General features: G+C 41.7%; 1 pseudogene; it reads right to left on the minus strand.

The window, feature by feature from the left end:
• Positions 1-6749: 6749 nt before the first annotated feature.
• LOC116915259 lies at positions 6750-8057 on the minus strand (annotated as a pseudogene).
• Between the last annotated feature and the right edge of the window lie 8824 nt (positions 8058-16881).

Below are 16881 nucleotides of genomic sequence, written 5' to 3' on the forward strand. Positions count from 1 at the left end.
GGCTTATTTAAAAGGAACCACTTACTCCTTATCTTGGTCACCAATTTATTTGTAACCAGGCACTTCATCACAGTGCATTTTTGGAAAAAAAAAAAACAACCCACCTGAGAAGAATTTTAAGTCTTCAGAGCAAAACATCCTCAGAAATTGCGCTGGGAGGTGGATTCTCTGCTAGACGTAACAGCTCCAAATAGTGGAAGAGGAAAAGTCTTGAAAATCATGGACAGTTTTTCTGTGAGTTAGACGTCTGAAAAAGAACAGCAAAGAAGCTGAGAAAGGCTTTGAACTTTACCTTTGCCACAGTGATCTCTAGTTTCATTGTTATTAAGCATAAGTTTGAACGTGTACATTCTGAAGGGGGGTGGTTTAATAACTGAAGAGTGTCTTGAAAACATTAAGGGAAGAAAATAGCATGAATGGAAAGTGAAACTTCACTTGGTATTTTCTTATTAATTAGTCTATCTAAAGTGAAAACCTCAGAGATGAAAATAAAAGAAACAGTGGAAGGCTTAGAGAAATCAAAACAGAGGATAAACAAAAAAAAGAGATATGTTAGCAGGTGACTAATGAGAAAGAGGCTGTTACTGTATTGAGAAATCAGAGACTATTTTATAACATGCTAACATGCTCTGACACTATACCTAAGGTCATATACATGTTACGTGCCTTATTTGAATAGTCCCTTGAAATAATTTCTGCTGATTCATGATGTAAAACATTAAAAAATGAAATTAAAAAGGAACAAGATGTCAGCATAGCACTATGAACTGATATTTGTTTTTCAGCATTTTATGGGAGGAGAAGACATGGCACCTGACGCTGAAAATCTATGAGACAGTGCAAATTAGTTTTGAAACAAGTATCAAGAATAAAACACTTGTTAAAGTATCTGAGCCCTGGAAAGTGAGTCGATTAGTGCTAGCATTGACACAATGAGGTTATTTTACCAAGCTGATAGACTGTAATGATTATCAAATATGCTCAAGGAAACGGAATCCTGTATTCAAGTCAATCCCATCTAGAACATGATTAGCTTTTAGAGCTCAAGCTTGATTACCTTGACTTGATTAGGTAAAAACCACCACAAAGCTAACATGCATTTTGAGCCATTAAATGATCTTCTTTTTCCCAGTGGTCTCATTTAGGGTGAATGTTACATGAGAAAGCAACGTAAGACTGGTATAGACAACAATTCTTCTTCTATGAGATTTGCATAGGACTTGTGAAAAAGTTTCCAGATGCACTTTTTTTCTTGAGCTTTTACTTTAAGAACACGTGAAAGATGTCAGTATATTGATGGAAATGTTTTAAACATTCTAGAGAGACAAAAAGGAAGAGGTTGTGTATACGGAGCTTGCGGTGGTGCTTCTCACTTAGACTCAAAACTGCTTATAGAAGTTCTTGTAAGACCATGTGGGGTGACCTTCCAAAGACAGAAAGAAGTGCTGTAGTCTAGTGTTAAAGGCCTGTGTTGTGTCCATCTTTCTCTTATTTCTCGAGGTAAAAATTGTGTTTTGTCTGAGAACATTGTCTGGTAAATGGATAATGCCTGCTTACAGATGCTAGTTGTTGTATTGAATATACAGGAAGACTACATGGATTTATAGGTAAGGAGATACTAAAAATTATTTATATATCATGAGATATTCAGAAGCTGTCTGAACATGGTCCTGCTCTACGTGTCCCCACTTGAGCAGTGGAGTCGGACAAGATGACCCCCCAGGTTCCCTTCCAACCTTGACCACTCTCTGATTCTATGATTTAAAAGCTTATCTAATCATTGTCTTTGCTCAGAAAACATGCTCATGACACACTCTTATGAAAATACTAACAATGTGAGCCTTAATTTTTAGTGTCAGTCCTCGCTTTTAATACAGAGATGTCAACCTTCTTGCAGATAATTACTTGTTGGTGTCTAACCATTTGATTGGTGTCAGCAGACAAAGTCTGGGCTGATATTAGATCCCAATGAAACTTAACGAGTCCATTTCTCATTTACACCCTGTACATCTAACATGGCTTCACAAAACTTTGTGAAAACATCATATCAGTTTGTGTGCAGATGCCCTTTGTAAGCCAGTGTGTCTCTGCATTCTGTGTACACTTTTGAAAAGGTAAGCAGGTGCTTCTCCTCGGTACCAGCATTTCTGCTTGTTTGCATGGCTGCTGTGGAGCCATTGGACTGGAAAGACCAATCTGCCATAGAAAGGGCCTTGTGCTACTGCCAGTGTGAGGCTGGAGCTCTGACAGCACCCATATTGCCACAAGGGTGGATGAGTGTCTGAGAAAAGCGGGTTCCCTGAGCCTCTCCTTCCCACACATCTCCCACAGGCAGAGCTGAGGCCCAGCTCTCAAACCAGTGCAGTTTAAACAGCACTCTTTAGATAACCATTTTAGTGCCTCACATTGACAGATATTAGTCACAAAAAGACTCTGATGGAGGCATATGAAGAACTAGAACTCAATCCAACCGAATATAATATTTTAAGTAAACTGCATCAGCAACAAGTTTTTGTCCATAGTGATTCCCTCTGTACTTTTGCATACAATATTTGCAAGCTGGGAATTGTCACTACTCAAAAGAGATAACAGAGTTCAAGCAATTAATATATCCTTTAAATTGATATAGCCTCCTCAGTTTTAAAAAGTATTGGTGTTTCAAATTGCAAAGAAAAGATGGTCATAGATTTCACAAACATTACTGCAAATAATTCTTCCCATATTTTCTGCTACCTATCATGTTGGTAAAAATCGGTGGTTTCTGATTGTCACTGGGAAAAAAAAAGAGTAGTATTTTAGGGATATTTTTGAAAGTGTCCTTGCTTTCCACTAGCTCTACTTTTGTAGGACAAATTAATCTAAATATAATTGGAATTTAGAACCGAAAGTATTTTGATTTGTGAATGTTGGTGATGTACTCAGCAATCATCAGCTTCTTCTAGGTAAGTTCTTGAGGACATTTATCACCCTGGGATATGGGAGTTCAGCAAATTGCATTAACATGTTGCATGTGCCTGCACTTTGTCACTTAACCAAAATGTGGAGAAGACAATTATGTTTCCTTCCCCTGGCAGCCACATTCTCCTGGTACCTCAGAAATACGTGGATGTCTGAGCAGTGCTGATTGCTGTTGAGTGGTTCTACAGTGTTTAAACAAGGCATTTTTGGTGTTTGGGCTGGTTGGGTTTTTTTATATGGAGGAAGAGCTTAGTTTCAGCATGGCCCTAGGAAACCATTGCTTCTAGGAATGCTATCACCTACCTCTGCTGTAAAGGATGCAAGAAAAGAATGCAACAGTGAAGGGTTTTATCACTAATGATAACTGATTTTTATTTATATGTCTGAAATATAGCTTGCATACTATTTAATGTAGTGGTTCTGATACATGTTCCAACTCCCACATGGAGATACCTACTCCCAGTACAGTTGCACAGAACAGTGAGCTGCCTACACTTACAAAAATGCCAGCTGAACTTGTGTTTTCCTGCAGGCTGCTTTTAGTAGGCTGGAAGAAATGTAGTATAGACTTGTCATAAGCTTTCTAAGAACACTTCTATATTCTCATGCCTTAATCTGGCTGGATAGTGAGTCCATATCTAGACCGATTTCTTGTTTTACATGTAGTTTAGCCGTATTTCTCTGACCAGTGGGCAAGGAGGAGCCTTTCACAGAGACTGCTGGGACATTATTTAAAGAAATTTCTTAGTAACTAGCAATCCATTTCCGGAGCTGGAGGTGGGCTAAACTGAACTCCAAAGTGACCATTAACTTTTTCTCTTTCAAGTAGAGCCAGTGATTATTTTTTCCCTCTGAGTGCACACTTGCATATCTTTACAAACAGGGCACTGTTAGATTTCTACCCTGCCATAAACTCTGACTGCAATACCTCATCTGCTACTGACCTGAAGTGAACTCTGAGGAGAGGGAACAGTAATAAAGCAAAACCCAGCAAACAGTGTGAAGCTTTTGTAAGATCTTATATAACTGAATTGGCTATATTGGGAACTTGCCTTTGGTTTTAATTATAGATTTAAGGGTGCACTTTTTGGGCTCTGTGCCATCTCTTTGCTCCCTCCCTTCACTCTTGATTTGCTTTATATAATAAGCAACCACTACAAAAAGGATGTTTTTCCCCCTTTCTTTAGGGAAGAGGAGAGGCCGACAAAAGTTCACTGGGGGATGGGGAGGTCTAATGTGTTAATTGTCTCCTGTGTCACTCTGGTCTTGGGCTTTAGCCTGGTCCCTCCAGAAGTTTTCAAAGGCCAGCTTGTGAGACCCCAGTAAAAATCTGCGGTGTCCCAAAACTGGACCATGTCTCTTCCTAAAAGTGGGGTTGAGTGACAAGTATGTCTTTGAGCTTCCAGAAAAGTGTCAAGAGAATGACAATCCTCAATTCTACAAAAATCTATCCCTTGCTCACATCTGTATCCAAGAATACACAAGAATTGCTTTCACACAAGCAGAGCCGGGGCGGATGCAAAGCAAAGAGGTCTTCCAAGGGCCTCGTAAAGCATTAATGAAAACTGAGTAGTGATTTGAGGAAACAGGACTTGGATGCTCAAATTTAAAATATAACTAAGTCAGTTTATACTGCTTGAAAGTTACTTCTCAGCTTAATCTTTAACTGCATAGGTATTCATCTTTTTGGTGACTTCTACCTCTCTGAGCATCTGTTGTGTCCATTGTTACATGTGCATAGGGAAAGAGGCTTGTAAAGCAATAGGGGAGCTGTCCCTCAGAGTTATCCTGGCTGTGCTTTGAAGAGTAGACACCTGCTGCCTCATTTAAGGGGTCCCAAGCTCAAAAATCAGGTTTCTGAATCTGTTATTGGTATCAGGAGCTGATCCCCGGAAGGTCTAACTGGAGTTTAACCTCCTTACCGCATCCAAGAAGGTGATGATAGAGCTGGTGGCTATCCCTCCTGCTCTAGCTTAGGCATCCCAAGGGTTTTTTTTCCTTCTTGTGAATGGTCAGTAGTTAGTAAAATCAAAAAAGGTGTCACAGTGTGAGCTAAATTCCTTTAAGTCAGTGAACTGAGCAGTCTTAATCTCCACTATCCATAATAAGCAGATGGGGTCTGGGGTGCAAGGATAGTAAAGGTACTGGGGAGGAGAGGAGGGTACCTGGGCAGCTCAACATAAAGGCAACCCAGATTCACTAAGGCTGGCCCACAGAGTAGATCTAAAACAATCTGCTTGCCTTCCTGCTGTTCTAAAACCCAGGTAAAACATAGTAGGGAATTAAGAGCTCACTGTATTGATAGCTTTTTTGGTCCTAGAAGGTTCATAACATTTTTCAGTCCACCTCTTACATTACAAATGCAACTGCATATCTCCTGGTTACCCTTTCATTGAGTCAAAGTTAGAAATATTGCTAAGAAGGACAGCAAAACTTTGGAAAGATGGTAAACCTGATTTTCCTTTTCAACAAAAAAAGACTGCTCCTAACCTAAATGCTCCTGAACAGACAGTTTCAATCCTAAGGGCTTACAGAAGCCACTGCAAAACATAGTCTAGGCTCCTTAATTTATACATGTGTGTATCCTCTGTAGCAGAGTAGGTGTGTTCATCCTTGCTCCCAACTCTCAAGTGATGTCGCTGCATCCAGTTTTGCTTTCTTTTTTAATGTTTTTTTGTCCTAGGATGTGACTCAGTGCTTTTCAGAAAGCAGAGCCTTTGTCTGCATCATTCTACCTGCCAATCCTTTACATCACCTGCTTGATCCAGAGTTGGGAGTGACTCATTTTTCTCATCCAAACACATGTGCACACAATGAGCTGTCCCCCATCTAATGGCCCTTCACAGAAACTTATATGTAGGGTCATGATTGTGTTTTGTTGCAGTGCCCATCTGTAGAGGACAGTCTCTGTCTGTCTCAGGATTTATATTGTTCTGAATGCTTTAAAAGCTTTGCAAGTGAAAGCAAATGATCTATGTTGTTTTTTTTCACCCTTCCTCCCTCACTAGCTGATTTTGTATCTATTATTTACTGTGGGAAAGCTATGCCAAACAAGCAATCTCTGTATTTTGTTCTGAGGCTCATTTTCATCCTAAACTGTTACAGAAGTAAACTTGAACCCATTTTGTGGAAAATTTGCACACCTCTCACTTCCCACCTTATCTTTGATGTTTGCCTCATATGTGAAGATACAGTTTTAGTGGGTTCTCTTAAACCGTGTGGAGACAGTTGTGGCGGGGCTAAGTAACTCAAATTTATATATGAATGACTGAAATGAAGACATCTACGGTGCAGACATCTGAACTAGTCCACCTCTTCTTTTGCCCTTTTAAAGTCCATGGAAAGATGTAAGCAATTCCCAACAGTAATTTGGCTCATCCCAAATTAGACAGCTACCATAGGTCACATGACTTGCAATTAAGAAAAGCCGAACAGTTTTGATATAGATGTCTACATTTTGTAGATGTCTAACACTATGGTGCCTTACATAACCTAAACGTAGTAAACTAGCTGGTTAATAGAGTAGAGGTGCTGCAAACCAGAGGTGTATAAATTACCAAATAGGCAGATTATAACTGTCACACACAGTAGCATTTTAATTTTAGCTCTTAATTCCTCTGCTTAGAGTTCATTGAACCTTAGCCTCAGATAGAGGCATCTCTGTATCTACCTAGACAGTTACACAGCCAAGTGCAAAGTTATGTACTGTTAGAATAGAATCATAGAATCATTTATATTGGAAAAGACTCTTAAGATCATAGAATCCAACTGTTGACCCAGCACTGCCAAACTCACCACAAAACCATGTCCCTGGGTGCCACATCTACATGTCTTTTAAATACCTCCAGGGATGGTGACTCCACCACTTCCCTGGGCAGCCTGTTCTGGTTCTTGAGAACCCTTTCAGTGAAGACATTTTTCTTAATGTCCAGTCAAAACCTGCCCTGGTGCAGCTTGAGGCCATTACCTCTTGTCCTGTCACTTGATACATGGGAGAAGAGACCAACCCCCACCTCACTACAACCTCCTTTCAGGTAGTTGTAGAGAGCAGTAAGGTCCCCCCTGAGCTTTCTCTTCTCCAGACTAAACAACCCCAGTTCTCTCAGCTGTTCCTCATAGGACTTGTGCTCCAGGCCCTTCACCAGCTTCGTTGCCATTTTCTGGACCCGCTCCAGCACCTCAATGTCTTTCTTGCAGTGAGGGACCAGAACGGAACACAGTACTTGAGGTGCGGCTTCACCAGTGCTGAGTGCAGGGGGATGATCACTGCCCTGGCCCTGCTGGCCATGCTATTGCTGATACAGGCCAGGATGCTGTTGGCCGCCTTGGCTGCCTGGGCACAAGCTGGCTCATGTTCAGCAGCCACCAATCAGCACCCCAGGTCCTTTTCTGCTGAGCAGCTTTCCAGCCACTCTTCTCCAAGCCCGTAGCGTTGCATGGGGTTGCTGTGATGCAAGTGCAGGACCTGGAACTTGGCCTTATTCAGCATCATTCAGCTGGTCTTGGCCTATCGATCCAGCTTATCCAGATCCCTCTGTGGAGCCTTCCTACCCTGCAACAGATCAACACTCCCACCAAACTTGGTGTCATCTGGAAACCTGCTGAGGGTGCAATTGATCTTCTCGTTTAGATCATTGACACAGATATTAAACAGAACTGGCCCCAGTACTGAGCCCTGGGGAACACCACTTGTGACCAACTGCCAGCTGGATTTAATTCCATTCATCATCACTCTGGGCTCAGCCATCCAGCCAGCTTTTTTACCTAGCAAAGAGTATTCCTGTCCAAGCCATGAGCAGCCAGTTTCTCCAAGAGAATTGCTGCAGGAAATGGTGTCAAAGGCTTTTCTAAATTCCAAGTAAACAACACCCACAGCCTTTCCCTCATCCGCTATGCAGGTCACTTTGTCATAAGAGGAGATCAGGTTGGTCAAGCAGGACCTGCCTTTCATAAACCAACGCTTACTGGGCCTGATTGCCCAGTTGTCCTGTACATGCTGCATGATGGCACTTAACATGATCTGCTCCATAACCTTTCCCAGCACTGGCATCTAGCTGCCCAGGTCTAACCTTCTGGTCCTTCTTGTATATAGGTGCCATGTTTGCTAACCTCCAGTCATCTGGGACCTCCCCTGTTATCCTGGACTGCTTATAAATGATGGAAAGTGGCTTGGTGAGCACTTCTGCCAGCTCCCTCAGTACTCTGGGGTGGATCCCATCCAGCCTCATAGACGGTTGTCTCACCGACTTCTCTAGCAACTTCTCAGAGCTGCTGGCAGGATCAGGAAAGAGGCAGATTGCATTTAGCAGTAGCACATATTTGCACTGGAAGAACTGCATTGGTTTGACCACCTCAGATTGACCACAGACGCTGAATGTATCTCCAGGCACATATTCTGATATCCTGGTTGAAGTGGGATAGCAATGGAAGAATGGAACAAGATGAAGGCAAGATTTTTAATCCTGAGCTCACCAGAATATTTCACAGGCTAGGGGGATGGCTATGACCCTTCCTATCAGGAAACATAATGTTTGTGCTACTGTACTGTGCTAAGGCCCAATAGAGATGACCCAACCTCCAGACCCTAAAATGTTGGCAATAGAGAAAGGAAGATCTGAAGTTTTCAGGACCCCAGAAAAACTAACAGAGGGAGGCAAAGTTTTGTAGAAATATTTAATTGATGCCTCAGGTAGCTGAGGATATCCACTTCCCTCTTCTGTCTCTCAGCAACCTGAGGACAATGAGCTGAGAGCCTGTCTGTAGAAAACAAACCTTGACAGTTTGAATTTTGATGATGCTCTCAATGCCGAGCCAAACTTCTCACTGCTTGTTGTATGAAATAATCTACTTTGCTTCTTTTTGTGCTCTAGGGACCTTGGAAATAGATGGCCTTGAAGGAGCCCATTTCCCAAGAGAAACAAAAAAATCTGATGCCTTTTGGGGCTCTCTTGAATGAGTCATTGGCAGTGTGTTTAGGTACTGTTCTAGGAGCAGGCCAGAAAGCAGATAGCATTCAGAGTGTGACAGTCTTGCTGCCTTATTCCAGAAGTGGCATGTCCTGTGCTGGACTGATGACAATGCATCCTTTTCCTGATTCACTGTGGTAGTGAGGATGGACAGATCCGAGGTGGAAGGAATATCCTGATCATGCAGCAGCACTTTCAACACCTCCCTCTCTCCCTCCAAAGTGACCAGAGATCGAAAGCACCTTTCATTTCCCTGCTGGCCTTGTGTTACTTAATGTTTCAATATCTCCAGGCAATATTTTTTTCTCCTGCTTAGAAGACTGTCTTTTCTTTAATCCATTTATTCCTCATCTGCCTTTCCCCTAGTCTTCACGCTCTCTGAACACTGTAACAAATCTGCTCTTATTTATTGTTAAACCAATGTCATTTTTTCACAAGACAAACCAGAAATGGGTGGTACAAAGTTATTCATCTCTTGTTCCACCTCTCCTTTTCAGGAAGCATGAAATATTTCTGAAGTTCCTCTATCTGAGAGGAACTCAGAGTAAGCTCAGAGTAAGCATTAAAAACACTGCATAAGAGACCCTCACCATTTCTTTTCCTCCAGCAAAAGCTTGTTTTCTTGGCGACAGCAAGAAAGAGGTACCCAGGCTCTCTCAGTAGAGTTGTTTGGAGGAACGAAGGTAGACATGATTGAAATGCACCAACATAAGATGGCATTTGTTCATTTAATGTTACATTTTTCTGCTTCAGATTTTATTCCCTTTATGATATGAAAAATGTTACTTTTCTCTTAAGTTTTGGTTGTATCTCAATTCCATTTCAATTATAAATAGGATAACACAAACCCTCATGAATAAATCTAGTAAGTATTAATATAAGATTGTTTTCCCTTACCTTTTCAAGCAGAAATCTGAAATTCTATAAAGAGGCAAGATAACAAGGGGGAGACATGAAATAGAGTAATAAAAGATTAATTTTATGAATCTTTGTTCTGTTTCAAGAGGTCTTTTGAGTTTGCAATATAGCACACTAGTACTGAACTCCCAGGGATATTAAGGGGATGGGAAACTATTTCTATAAGAGGCCTTGGAAACACTGTGCTCAGCTGCTTCAGTTGCTGTGGCACTTTTTAGAATTTGGTTCTTGCTAGTAATTTGTTTTGTGCCATGTTTGTGACAGACCTTTCAGTGCCATTTCACCAGAATCTTGAGAATCCTGATCACTGCTGAATAGGATGATATCAGTACAATTGGACACTAATTTTAACAAGCTGTATTTGCAGTTCAGGCCAAGAGAAATCATAGAATCATAGAATAGTTTGGGTTGGAAGGGACCTTCAAAGGTCATTTAATCTAATCCCCCTGCAATGAGCAGGGACATCAACTAGATCAAGCTGCTCAGAGCCCTATCCAGCCTGGCCTTGAATCTCTCCAGGGATGGGACATCTATCACCTCTCTGATCAACCTGTTCTGGTTTTTCACCACCCTCATCATAAAAAAAATACTTAGATACCTTGGCTCTCTGTTTCAATATTGGTTTGGTGAGTCTTATACATTACAACCATGCACAAACACATATGATTCTGTTGTGAGAAGATAGCAATCCCTATACTCACTGCATGGTTTGGAAATTAAGTCCCCAAATGGCCACACCATTCAAAGTTCACTTTCATTCTCTGTCACTTCACTACCAGTGAAAGTTTCCCAATTAACCACAAGTTGTTAGAGTGTGAACCTGCTTTTATAACATGGCAAAGAAGAGAAGGGGAAGAGAGGACAACTTCTCCAAAGGCCCTGCAGTTTACCTGGCCCCAGTGAACCCCACCTGTGGGGGTTCATTCCTGGGGTGTGCCCATGGGGTCTGCTGACCACAGTATTGCCACCTGTGGCAGCAAGCAGGCGAGGACATCTGTCCTTCAGAAGTGAAGTGGGACCACCAACTGTTCCCACAGGTCAGTGAGCACAAGTCTCAAGATAGCTATAGGTATTCCTCTCCACTGACCTGCATGATTTGGTCTGGTGACCTACTGCTTTTGTTTATTTTTTTAGCTTATAAAATATGCTTATCCAGCCTCTATAAGCAAGTGTGCAAGAGCGGGAGCTGCAGTTCAAGAAATCCACTCAAAAATGCCAATTAAAGGACTACTAACCAACCCTCTCTTGCATTTAAGCACCTGAACCCTTCCAAACATACCTAGAGGTGCAGGATTGCACATCCGATTAGGAACTTGCTAAGCTAACCTCGCATACTAGCTGGATTTTTAAGGTACTCTGTGAAGATTATAATCCTCTTCTTTCTGGGAGTAACTTTATTACCCCAGGGAAGCAGCTGAGTCAAGATTGTGCCAATATTTGCATCATAGCGTTTGCTCTCTTTTTTTTAAGTCTTGATGAAAAATAAGTCATTTTGTCCCATAATTAAGAACCAAATAACTTCTCATGGCAGCAGATTTTGTTTATGATTTTCACACAAATATTTTTGACAACGTTGACATTTTTACAAGCATGACTAACTACACATTTAGCCAGTTTCTTTTTTTTTTTTTTTTTTTTTTTGGCACTTAAATGTGCTAAAGATAATGTAAGCTGAAGAATTCCTAAGTCTGGCAAGCAGTTTACTACATGCCAGGGACTGTTTTCATTTAGTTTAATAGAAAAGTAGATGGCCAAAATACTGAATTTGAAATGGCTCCTGCTAAGCTTGCATTGCAGTGACTGTAACAAAGGATATTCTTGTCACAGAAGACTTTCTTGGGAGCTGGTTTCATTCAAGACTTTGCCCCACACTTTGCAGTGTTGCGCATGGGGTGAATTTTACAGCTTTGGTCTCCTTCTCTGTGAAATGGAGTTCATTACACATATCAAAGTGTGGCTTAAATCATTAGTATTCACGTAGTGCTGAGGGGGACTTTATAGCCTGGAAAGTTACAGGAGGATGCCTACACACAGCATGGGTATGTATGATGCTCACAAGTCTGCCTGTACATAGCTTTACCCATGGCAGCCAACTAAGGACACAGATACTTTTACTTGCCTGGGCATTTATTCATGTACCTCGTTGTGACATCCGTCCTGCTCCTTGTGAATGCCATTACTTCTCACGAAGCCATCTCAGCCAGCTGAGGAAATACCCTGTGCTTTTCAAATCATGCAGCAGCACTCTTACTAAAGGAATTGTTTCTCAAGACTTTCCTGTCTGTGCCTAGCAGGTTTCTATGGTGGTGATATTGTGCTTGTAATATGTGTGCTCCAGAGGTGATATCTGCTAGCATGTCACACTCAGCAGCCTCTAAGAAATTCGTTTATTGTCTGGTTTAAGTACTGAGGAGATGAGTGATATCTTGGAAACTGTTGTGTGCAAACTGCAGACAAATGCTGCCATTTATGATAGCATCGTCTGACAGTTTTAATGAGTGTGATAGTTGTATACTACTGACCCCACAAACCCCCTGTCACTATACCCTGGTGACACCTTTAGCTCTCTCTGCTCCCTCCAATATCTTCTGCTTTTTAGTATGCCAGTACTACACTCCTGCCGAGCAGCTGCCTGTTTGGCATGACTCATGCCAGACATTTGGCTATTTTGGACAAATGGGGATATGCTATTTATCCCAAATAGCTGCCTGCCTTGGATAGCACATTGTCCTGAATAATGGAAGTACTATCAGCCTAAAAATCCTTTAGAATTCTTCTGCCTGCACCCACATATCACAGCAAAGAAACCAGGAAATAACATGCAAATAGCTATTAATACAGCAGATGACGAGAGACGCACTTTTGAAAGGATAACTTGGTTTGACTTGATTGTAACCCCACCAAAGCAAAGGAGAAGACCTTCTGTGGGAGCAGGGTCTGGCTGGCAGCTCCTCTAGAGCCCTTTTTCCCAAACGTGTAGAAGCCTTCAGAAAAGGTGCAGATATCCTGGTGGCACCCCTAGAACCCCATCGCTGGTCCCTGATTCCCTGCTGGCAGGTTTGCCCTGAAAATTATCTGAGTTTTTTTTAAGCTGTTGATTCACAGACCTGAAAGAGCAACTTTGGGCTTGAAAATCCACAGGAGATATTCTGCCACAGGGAAATGAAAAAAACCGTCAACAGTTTGGGCAGAAACTAGGACTTCCTTTGCCCTGTTTACCTGAGGATGTCATGTACAGGATGTGAAATCCAAGGGGTGTCCTGAGAGTTTACAGTATCTTATCATAGATTAAGGGGATATGAAAATATTTTCTGTCTTGGCACAGACTTTCCTGGGAGAGTTTTGGATTTTTTTCTTTTGCCATTTTTTTTTTTTTTTTTGCTAGGTTTCACTATCTTTTAATGGACCCATTGTAAATTATAGTAGATTGTTGCCTGATGATGAATGATATAGTTTGCTAATGATGGATTTGGTTACAGTATGTGTGTTGTAGAGTGAGAGATGATTTTATCTTGTTCTGATGGAGGACTCGGTTTACCAAGAAGTCTTTATAGCTCTTTATCAACACACTAGTAGAGCCACTAGTTTAAAACATGGGATTTTTCTACTGTCGCCTCTAATTATTGCTGATCTTTAAAGCAGCTTTTAAACCTGATTATTTCAGAACACTGTTGCCATATTGGGCTGTTTGTCTTTGTTTGTATCAAAAAATTTCCATCGGTTTCAATGTGTGGAGGGGAGAGGGTTGGGTATGAAAAGAATGTGGGATCAGACCTGAAAAGAGGTGTATAGATGGACCAACAGCAGGGCCAGTGCCGTTGGTGAACATAAGGGTGAGCTGGTGATAGCTAGCAGTGGTAGCTAGCAAAGAGAATCTGTAGTGAATAGAAGACTCTCACATGGATTAACCTGCCAGGCTTGGGTTTGGAATCTGTTCTGCGTTCACTTCAATGACTCATGGGCATCCCTTCCCCCTTCCCATCTCGCTTGAACAGTTTTCATTTATTTTGCTTGTGTTTGGGCAAATATGTTTTACATTTCTAACATCCTTTATCATTTCCTGAGATTTAGTGTGTTGTTTTATGTGTTAACTAGAAGAGTAATCTTTTTTGTTGTTGTGTTTGTAATCTAATTGGGAACTATGCCAATTTCCTATCAAATTAGATCCATATAATTTGGATACATGTATATGTAGCTAATTTACTATTGTTCACGAGCATTATTCTGTCCACTGATTCTTCTTTCACAAACGTTTTTTTAAAGGCAATTTTAATAAAACTGGTTAATGTGTTATGTTTTTCTTCCAGTCATGAGAAAAAAAAAAAATCTTTGCCTGCAAAATCCTTTAAACTTTTAGCCTTAAATTATGAAATGAATAAATGAAAACGTAGCATTCAAAGGCACTATTTTGCAAAGGTGTGTGAGATCTGCTGCGATCATCTGCCTGTGACAATAACCAGGAGAGTTCTGTATCTCCCATCACTATCTTTTTCTGCAAAAAGGTTACCAGTATGCTATACTCAATATAGAATTTTCAGATTTTGAAACATTTTATTATCGTAGTAATGGCTATTGCTGTTCCTAACACATACCCTGTCAGAAGGTTTAAAAAATTTATGTTTGGTTCATGCAAAAAAAAAAAAAGGAGGGGGGGGAGAAAAAAAAAAACAAAGGTCAAAACTTTTAAAATGTCACTTCTTCTACAGTTTTGCATAGAAAATACATTGAAGCAGTGGGAGGGCTCCTTGCCCATAGAAACAGGCTGTAAGAAAAGAATGTTATCCTGCTGCTGTAGTTTCCACTTTCACTGGCAGCTGCGGGCTGAGCAGAAAAGCACTGTGGGAGCCTATTGTTACCCCAGCTGGGTAATAGTTTTCTTATTTTACAGTCAGCAACCGAGGGGGGTTGGGGTGTCTCAGCAAAGTGCCTGAAAATATAACTCCTGCAAACAGATCACTTTCTCCTTCGCTATGAGAAAGAGGGATCCATAAATCTTTTATTTCATTTGGTTCCTCTAGCAAGGTAATTAACTACTTCAAACAAAAGATGGACTTATTTTCCAAACAAATTTACACTACGTGGAAATGTTGCTCCGAAGGCTGTAAAATCCCAGATCTCTAATGCAGCACTCAATAATACTCATCCCTCTTTCTTTGTATGAAGTTTGATCACTGAAAAGCAGATTTTGCAAGAGTAAACCTGTGCAGATGACAATCCAAATTTTTACCAGAACAAGGAAGTGGTGGGGGTCGGGGGTTAACTTTGCAAAGCTGTTTTTTTTTCTTGAGAGGGAAAGTGTGAGCACCCTGCAAATGTGACATATGTGATTTCGTGTTGTACGGTTATAGCTCATAAGTGTAACTCTTACAAGATTGTAGGTTTTATGTAGTGCTGGTCTATTCGAGCAAGGGCAACTATCTCAGCCACCACATCAACCTAAGTATAAATGTGGGAGGGCAGTGACAAAACCATTTAGCTCAGCAGACTTTCCTGATGCCTTTCATTTCCTAACAACTACAGTTTGCAAGACCAGCTGCAAAAGGAGATGAATCTTGCCTATGGTAGGAAAGTTGACTGGCTGAATGATTTATCACCTCTACTTTTTGATAGCCTCAGGTCTCACCACAGTCCCCATATGAAGTCCTGCAGAGCACTCCATCAGCAAAATGGAAAGACATAAGACTACCCAGTCAGCTGGACGTGAGCAAAGATACAGGGCCCAGTTGATGGGCAGCTGACAGCTAGGCAGAGGACTATTTTGATCAGAGGACTTACCTGTTCCCTGGGGGAGTTTCCTGTTGCAAAGCCTTTGCAGTCCATGAGAGAGTAAGGAGGACCTGTTCCAAAATGGTGTGAGACATATAACCATGCTCACTAACTAGGAGCACTGAGGCAGGCCTGGGACAAATCAATCTCTCTAGAAGTAGTGCAGGGTATAGGCAAGAGAAGTATTTCTTTGCCACCCAACCTAACTTCTGCAAAGGTGTCTTTCTCCATGTGGGGCTCACTCTAAAGGACTAAATGGACCATTCCCAGGCTTCTTGCACTGATGTACTTTGCTTTAATCTTGTAGCTCATGGTGGTGGAGAAGCCACAGCATCACTGCATGCATGCTGCTGGGCCTTCACTGCTGCTTGTAGTTGGTTAGCAGGATTACATCTTTCTTGCTGTGTTTCCCCACCCCTCCAGACCTCAGGGCAGACAGAGCTACAGTTTCTCTCCCTTACATCCCTCATATTGTCTCTCTTCCATCTGTGATGCTTAGTCAGATGCTTGGCTGACTGACCTCGTTGACTGGGTCCGCGGGATCAAATGCAGAGGCATGTGTGATGTAGGTCTGATGCTCTGTTCCTTGTTTGTCTTCATTTCATGCATCTATACGGTTGGGGGAGACACTGCCTCCTCGTTCTGTGGAGAACCCTCCTGGGAAGCACATATACTGATTGTATAAGAAGCCAGGACAGCCTCAGCTATTTACATCATGGAAAGATGAGGGGACACTTGATGTCCCATCTCCAGGGCTACCTGCAGATAGCCTCTCACTGTCAAGGTCAGAGCTCAAAGCCTCAGGAAATCTGTGGCTGTGCTAAATTCACATACATAGCCTCTGGTACCCACGACCATGTGGGGGGCAAACCTCTCACTCTCCAAAAGGAGGATCTTGTACCAGGCTGTCCTGGCTGTCAATACTGAAGGTGTGCCCAGCTGTGGATCACACAGCTGAGGTATAGATATAGCCTGTCAGTTGTGGGGAGAGGAACAGAGGGATGAGGCTTTGAAAGGAAAATAGCCCAAACTCCACACATTTTCTGTATTATCCTGTACAAACTCAATAGGAGGGATATTGAAGTGAAGAGTGCTTGGCATTTAGACTGATGACAGTAACATTAATAACATGCACTTGTTACATCTGTCAGCATGGTGTCTTAGATCAAGCTGTGGCTTGTGCTTACTTTTACAGGCCCTAAATTCAAGACCAGTTATTAAACAAATATGGTTTTAGAAAGGATGAATATTCAGAACAGTGGGGTTGGGGTAG

The sequence above is a fragment of the Strigops habroptila genome, chromosome 2 (assembly GCF_004027225.2).
Source record: "Strigops habroptila isolate Jane chromosome 2, bStrHab1.2.pri, whole genome shotgun sequence".
In the NCBI taxonomy this organism is placed as follows: domain Eukaryota; kingdom Metazoa; phylum Chordata; class Aves; order Psittaciformes; family Psittacidae; genus Strigops; species Strigops habroptila.